Below are 8,648 nucleotides of genomic sequence, written 5' to 3' on the forward strand. Positions count from 1 at the left end.
GCTAACGGAAACAAAATGATAACAAAAGGCTGCGCCCGGCTCGTACGTAAGACATGAAAACGCTGTCACATTCATAGCAAACAAAAAACAACGCGAGAGACGGGATGCCTTGAAGGAACACAGTACGCCACTGACTTCCGTAATTCAACATTTAGTTTTTCACTGAGGGCGCAATATACAGACACGGGGGACAAGACAAGATCAGAATACAATGCGCAAGCGGTGACACGAGCAGTACATGGGAAGTTTATTGGTTGAGAGCTAAATCCACTATTTGGAGATATGATAAAGTAAATTTGTAAACACTATGAGAATGACACCGATTTGCTAGTTCGTGAGCATTACTTCTGAGGAAATCTCTTAAACAGTGCGTCTGCGGTTGTTGCAAACCTGTGCAATGGTTGTGTCTCTTGCCACCACGATTATTTTTGTTTGTTGGCTCCGGCAGTAGGTGGTCCCGGCCGCTAAAGTGTAACTATTTTTAATGCGATTATCATTCTCAGGGTACTTATTGGGGGCTTGGGTCAGACAGGGGACTTGGGTCAGAACATCGTGCTGCTGAGCTGAGGGAACCAATCGTCGAGGAAACATGGTTAATTGGTAGGCGACATTGGGTATGTTGCGCTTGTCAGTTAACCCGCTTCATGTTGCGTTACTCGGTATGTGTCACTGCATATGTGCCGCTCTTCAATGAAACTCACTAACGCCAACTTGGGTTACTATGGGGCAGTTCTTCAATGAACTGCGTGCGCCGAGCGAGGAGAACATCGATGCACCGGAACAGGAATCGCCCAGCAACGCCACTGGCGGCTGCTCACCGTAGGATATCGCTTGTGTGTTCGCCAAAATATATCGCGCGCCGCTAAACTATACAGTGCACTCTACTGCGGCCACCTGAACGCTATCGCCTCATTGTCGCCACTCACGGCAGAAAGTATAGGCGGCCAGATTTACAAAGCTTTTCTTTCGTAAGTTAGCTTTGCCATTGGCTGGCCGTCTTCGCTAATGATATGTCTGGCATCCGGATTGGCTAAAATTATTTCTTACGAAAAATTGCAGCGTAAGTTGTTTTTGTGAATTCGGGCCCATGTTTCTAAGGCGAAAGCCTTAAATGCCTTATCAGACGGTGGCCTTGAAAACGCGGCGCGCCGTACAGAAAGTCATGTGAGCTCGCCTCGCGCAGAGACGCGCTCGGGCCACTGCTCGCGCGTTCGTCTTCTTCCACAGCTGGCTCCGGTGCTGCTCATCATGCAAAAAAAGGCAAAGTTAATTAAGGTAAAGTTAATTCAGGCTCTCAAACCCACAACCTTCGGTGGGAGTCGAAGCCTCGAGCTTATGTGGGAGTCGAACCCACCACCTTCGGTGTTAGGGTGAAGTTAATTAGGGCACAATTAATATAGAATTAATTAAGGCACTCGAACCAATGACCTTTGTGGGAGTCGCACCCACGCCCTTTGGTGTTAATTAAGGCGTAGATAATTAAGGCACAGTTAATTTCATCATCATCATCAGCAGCCTATATTTATATCCACTGCAGGACGAAGGCCTCTCCCTGCGATCTCCAATTACCCCTGTCTTGCGTTAGCTGATTCCAACTTGCGCCTCCAGTTAATTTACGTGGCGTCAATTAAGGAACTCGAACCCACCACCTTTGATAGGAGAAAAAAAGTAATAAGAAGTAACAACGCATGCGAATGAGAATATCAAGTAATTTAATGAACGTCTCTTGAGCGCGCAGGCTTTCGCCTACACTCTCTTTGGCGTATGCTAAAGTGACTGTCAATTCCTTTTGGTAATTTGCCCAGGCTTCGCTCTTCATCACAGCTTGACTGCATCAAAACTAACAAAAAAGAAAAAAAAAACGTATTTATTTAAATAAAACGTTCGTAATATTAGTTATTATGCTTTCAAGTATTCCACAGAAGGAAAAGGGTCGGGGCAAGAATGCGCCGTGTGTGCAGTGTTCGCACTCGAGGGTGGATAGACAGATAATGCACGAAAGAGAAGACACGCCATTGAAGCTTAGTGCTTACTAGATATGGTGTTGGGTTGCTAAGCACGAGGTCACGGGATCAAATCCCGGCCACGGCGGCCGCGTTTCGATGGGGGCGAAATGCGAAAACACCCATGTACGTAGATTTATGTGCCCGTTAAAAAAACCCTGGTGGTCCAAATTATTCCGGAGTCCCCCACTACGGCGTGCCTCATAATCAGATCGTGGTTTGGGATCAAGTTTGATAAAAGTGATATTGACACCGAGCTGCGTGGAGATGACCTAGTGGCACAATGCTCACACATACTTAAACTGCAGTGAAGTTTCTGCCGTAATTTTGGTATCCGTGATCGTAGCATATATCACACGATTTCCCAGTCACACCAATCTCTACAGGCATTGGTCATCGAATGATATCGTGCATTTAATCAAATAATATTATTTGCTAACGTTGAGTCATTTTCATGTTGAAGCTTTTTTGTGTGTGTGTGCGTGGGCGCGCGTGTGAGTGAACTGCAGAGAGTTCTTGTTTGGAAATAGGGCTTTCTTCACTTACAGTTACGTCATCTGCTATGTGTGGCTCTGTGCCTATTATTATTTATACCTAGGCACCTTTGCGCCCGCTTTCTTGTGTACTTTCTTCTCTGCAGGCTCCCTCGATAATCATTTCTTTACCGTTCGCTCGCCTTGCCTCTGAAGGCGTCCGATCAGCACGGCGATGGTAGTTAAAGGCTCCAAACTGGGTTCGCTGTGTCCTTCAATTCTTTTCGTTGCACAACCGTCGTCGTCAGACCATCCTCCTTTTGTTCAGCTTCAGCCAAATCAGTCATATGGCGAAAGGAAACAGCTGCCCCACCAACCGTCACTTGCGATCGAACTCCACGAAAATGTGCAACTACATTACTACAGTTTTTGAAATCGACTGGCCTCAGTGGTTGTAGTCGTGATGGTCAGCCCCGCCGTGTTCGAACTGCTATTGCCTCCCCTAATCTCCTTCCTTTCGTAACCGTTCTTTATCTTAATCCCCTTCTGCGTGTATGGGGTAGCCAGCTGGACGGGCCCCTGGTTGACCTCCATATCTTTCCTTTTTCTCTTCCCTCCTCCTCGCGCTAACTGTTGTGCTGACGCCTGTGCATGTATTGAGGAGGAGCACGAAATCAAGATGGTGGTGTCCTCTGTGACAGCCAGCTGCTGTCGCAGTGGATGAGTTCAGGGGAATCGCTGCAGTCTGCTGATATAGATAGCTTCATCAAACGTCCAAAGGAGCACATGGGGAGATGCAATCCGTAAGCTCGCTGTACGACGCCACGTAAAACAAAAGAAAACAAAAAACAAAAACAAAAACCAAAAACAAATGCAGGGCAAAAAGAAGATAACTTAGTAAAGGTGTACACGGTAGATAAAGAAAGCGTTCGAGGAGCTAGAAGAAAGAAGGGTGTCGAACCGAAACTTTTTAGGGTTCAATGTCATGGGTTCTGGTTCACGCTTTTCGGGTGCGTTCAGGTTCAGCTCCGGAGCAAAAATTATCACTGTTCAAACCAGTTTGGAGCTTTGCGAACCGATTAATTCGGGTTCAAACGAGTTCAAAGACAAAAAAGAAAAGAAAAAAAAAAAACATTCGGGTGCCTTCAATTTCCGCAAGAACGCGCGGTACATTTGGAGAGACAAGTTCGCTTGGGTTAGAACTACTGCGAACTAGTGTTGCGGAGTTACCACTCCGGAATTGGAATGACTCCGGAATCAATCCACATTTTCGTGACCCGGGAATGGAATGGGAATGGAATGGCGACAACGCTTGGAAGAATGGAATGGGAATGTAATTAAGCACCTTTTGCCCGGAGTGGAACTACGTCTTTTTCCGACAATAGAACGCTTTATTGTCTACGCGCTATTTTTTGTCAAAATATGCCGAAGAACCAACCAGCCCACGTTCAAACATCAGTAAGTCAGAGCCTCGAATTCAACAATAAAGCAGTGTTTTTAAAATGGCTTGGCTGATTACAATCATGGTACATTTACAAGCAACGCGCCTACTACAAGTCTGTCCTTATAGACTGAGTTGTTCCGAGTTTGTCTCGATTCCACGCGTAACCGCGGCTCTATGCCGTTGGTATGTGTCGTGCGGAACTACGGTGGCGGCATACCCCCTTACGCTTTGTGATTTTTTTGGCTTCCTCGGCGGCGCCTTCGCATCGGCCGCCTGCTGTCTCCCCACCCTTCACTTCTTTGTATTTGCTTCTATCGGCGACTCGGACGAATGTTCGAAAAAGCACTTCTCTAAGTTGTGACGCGTATTGACGCTGGGGCGATGCTTGTGTTCACTGCAAGCTCTCGCATACCAGCTTGCGCGCCGTCTCACCTCGTACTCCCCCCATCCCCAGCCCTTTTGCAATACTGTCCCCCCCTCTCAAGACACACGGACGCCTTTGCCCGAAACTCTGTCGACGAAGGTCTGCAGGTCAGCGCAGCACACAGTCGTACACGATGAACTGTGCGCTCTCTCCCTCCATACAGAGAGAGAGACAGATAATAAACGTTTGAAAGCATTGGTTCGGGAAGCCAAAATATAGCTTCTTTTTGCACCTTGCATTGCTTGCGAGCTTTATTGTAGCATTTAAAAATCTCGAGGGCAACTAAGCACTTTTTATGACGTAGTGATTGCCAAAGCACTAGTGGCCAATTTCCGGATGTGTTGTTGTTGTTGTTGAAACATTATTTGAGCCGATAAAAAAATAAAATAAAGGTGGCTGGCCTCTTCTTATTTCAGAAAGCTGCGAGTGACCGCTGCTGCTCTAGCCTAGGAGATCAGGCGTTCCTGAGTCTCTAGCTGAGAGTTGGTCAGCCCGCACTCCCACTGCCCCGGTGTGGGGTGATTTCATTATTATCGTTATACTTTTTCTTTACATCTTTTCTTCGCTCGGTTACTACGGCTCGGCACATAACCCGTGTTTGCATCGCCAAGCAAACAGGGCATCTGGGGAGAACGCACCTTGCTACTCCCTTAATTGCTACTTCTGTAATATCATGCTCAAATTAGTCATGTAGGCTTAAGTACATCTTTTTTCGAAGTCGAAGGTCATAACGCATTCTCTAGGTCCAGCTTTAGTTAGCTAGAGCCAAGGGTTGGCGTGGTGTAAAAGTATGAACGATCTGCCTATTTGTAAAAGAAAAACAGAAACATAAGTTAGTGTACAAACAAATGCATTATCCCAGCAGATACTGAAGGCAGAAACAAATTATCCCTGTGCATTGGTTCCCATTAAGAACCGCACACGAAAGTCGCGAATACTCTATGCACAGCCTGAACTTTATCTCGCGCGCAGTTTAGTGCCTGACGCACGTAAATAAGCTTTGCGACGAGAAAGACATTGCATACCTGCACACAGGCGAACACCAGAAAGTTCTCCTCACCCCATCCATGCTTGCGAGGCGCGCTTGACATGCGTGAGTGGTGACGAGCAGTGGGCCCAGTGCTCCGTTTTGGATGCAAAGGCACGACAAGGTGCTCCCGAGCGGTGCACTGTTCCAACTAATACCAGCAGATCTGAAGGGTTCTGTTCCCCATTAACGAAATCTTAGTTTCCTTCATATTCACGACCGCTCCAGACGTGTGCCAAAACTGTTTCGTGAATATAAAGTCTTCTTGAACACTACTTTTGTCAGCATAAAATACGCTATGTCGTCATTTTAGCATTAACACATTTAAGCTTAAAAATATTAAAACATCACAAGCCGTTAAAACAAGCTGACCATGCAAATACTATAGGTAGCGGGAAAACTGCACCTATGGGAATTAATAGGGTGGTTGTACTGTACCAGGTATGTCACCAAGCTACTTTCCCTCGACCTTGGTAACGTGTTTTGCGTATTTTTGCAGTTCCTAACGCGTCTGATGACATGAGCTTTATCGTGCGTTCATCGGTAACTCGATAAAACTATCAAGATGCCTTTCCTACGTTGAGGAATTACAGGAATGAAATTGAACTGCCCGGCCATTCGCGGAGTGGGAATGGGCTAAGTTTTCTCATTCTGAGGAATTGAAAGGAATGGAATTCCGGCAAGTTCTAATTGCCCGGAATGGAATTGGAATGGAATGGGGGCGCCCATTCCGCAACACTGCTGCGAACCGTATTTTTTTTTTTTTGGCACGGGCATTAACTTAAAAAAAATCACAAAAATGAGGCGCCATGCACTATTGTATATAGAGATGTCAGATTTGTAAATTCAAAGGGCTTCGTAGCGCAATGTGAGGATACTAAATGCGTTTTTCCAATGCTATATTTGTGACGTGTAGGGGATCTCTTGTAAAATAACGCTACGCCAAGAAGCCACGCTCCATTTATTGCTAGATTTGAGCAGGCCACATTAAAAGAGGAAATAATTAGTGATTTCCGGCGCGTTCGATGAATTATATGGCACCATAGTGTAGTTGCGGGGTCGGCAGATTTCTAAAAGCAAAACGTAAGCAAGATAAGAAATTTTTAGTCAGTTCTCCATTGAAGTCGCTAGCGCTTGTTGTTGACATCTTGCTGTAAAAAATTGATATACCTCATCTATACTGCTTAACTGACCATTCATTACGTGTTCACTTTAATAAAAAGTTAAACAAAGCCCCTAGTTCTAAGAGAACACGTAATGTCATTTAGCAAAAGTTAGCAGTCGCAACTGATACTTTGCAAACACTTTTTGAATCCATAAATTTACAGGTAAAATATTTAGAGGAGCAAAATAAGTAACGTAGTGAAAGCACTCAGCAAAAGCGTAATATTAAACTAAGGTGCGTAGCCACCCCAAAAATGCAAAGAATGAAAAATTAATTTTCTTAAAATATCATTTCAAGTTCTGGATGATGACAAAAAAAAAAAGCAGCAAGCTTGCGCGACTTTGCAGAATCACAGCTCAATTTTCAGTGAAGCTGTTTCTTTGGAGTAGTTGCCCTTATAATTCAACCACACACTTTAAAACGTTGCCCGGATATGATGCTTTAGAGCTTGAGAAATTTTTGGCAGAGGCTATACTTCACATTTAACCTGCAACTTTAACTTCACCGTTAAATTCGCATGAGCGTCAGCCATAATGTTCGGCCATTTTCACCACATTCGATCTCAGTGGCTCTTGTTCTGCCAGTACAACTAGCTAAATTCTACGCTGATTCTTAAAACGCACTTACAGGGTTCTGGAGGGCTTGCATAAGTAATTTACCACAAATGCCGTAATTAACCTGCACACTTTGAAATTTGTCTAAATGTCATCCATAACATGCTGTATATTTTCACGAGATACAAACTAGGTGGCTCGTTTAGTTCACCGATGAATCCGCCCGCGCCACATGTATAACGCATCAAAATAGCAAGATATCGAGGGCTCACTAATTATTTTCAGAGCTCGTAATTAAGTCAGAAACCTTGAAGTTTTGTCACAGATTACACTTCACATAATGGGGAGAGAGTGAGCACTGAGTGTACTTTGGAGGATGCACAGTAGCAATATATAAACGCTAACTCAGGTCCGCTAGCACAAATAGCGATTCGTGCTCTAGTGCACGAATCGCTTTTTGTGCTAGCGACGGATGTGGCCACGGTCTGAGTATGTTTGACTCAAAGAACGGTCTCGAGTCCAGTCGGTTTCAATTTATCCGGAGAGAGATGCGTTGGTCGTAATAAGGACAGGTACACACAACAGGTGCTCCGTGGCTTCCGCGCACCTACAGGAGTCGCGCGTTGGGCTATCGGCCATTCTAGTGCGGTAGGAGTAGGCGTTCGTAAACACCACTCCCAGCCACAAGCGGTACAGCAACGTTGCTTCGCAGCTAGATTTTTCCAAAACCCGCAATCAACTGACGCTCTTGAAACTTTGCCCACAGGCCACCCTTTGGATGCCCCCTGTTCCCTTGAATATGTATTTTTTTGTGGCACGTGGACTTCTTCCAGGAAATTGGGCGACCTTCTTACACGGTTTACAAAACGAGCTTGTAACGCTCGGGCACGCTTGCATAGGTAATTTACTGCCAAGGCTGTAAGCAATCTACACATTTCAAGCTTTCTGTAATGATCATTCACAACATGCATGGCTCCTATTTTTCCTGAATATACGTGTAGAATTGCTGCCATTTTGAATGGCAGCGAAAGATGGTACTAAACATGGCCGATGGCGCGAGGAGTAAAAACACGTCAGAAATGCTCGGATCGACTTCAGATTTGTCAGGCGGGTTTCTGTAAACAAAGTGAATTAATGGAATGGAAGAGAAAATTCGGTACATTTCTGTCTGGGTGGGAATCGAACCCGGGCCCTCCGGGGTGCGAGACGAGCACGCTTCCCAGACGCCACGGTGACTTTTTTTGAAATTTATTGCCGGTAATTCTTTGACAATACGCAGATACACACATGAAGCAACTACGACGCCACGGTGGCTCCACGGTTATGGTTGACTAAAGTTGTGCCTAGTGCGTACGTTATTGCGCACGTCACGTCACTGCTTTCGTCGCTGGCTCCCACGAGTCACTTGCTCTTCTCCTTTCATCGGTGCTGTGCTGTGTCTACTGCGATGCACTCTCGACGCCAAATCATGAGTGTATAAAATGAGGTGCGCCTAGTGCGTGCGTCATTGCACACGTGACGTCGATGCCCCTCGCACGTCACCTGCTCTTAGGATTTC

Source organism: Dermacentor silvarum, chromosome 1 (genome assembly GCF_013339745.2).
Source record: "Dermacentor silvarum isolate Dsil-2018 chromosome 1, BIME_Dsil_1.4, whole genome shotgun sequence".
NCBI lineage: Eukaryota > Metazoa > Arthropoda > Arachnida > Ixodida > Ixodidae > Dermacentor > Dermacentor silvarum.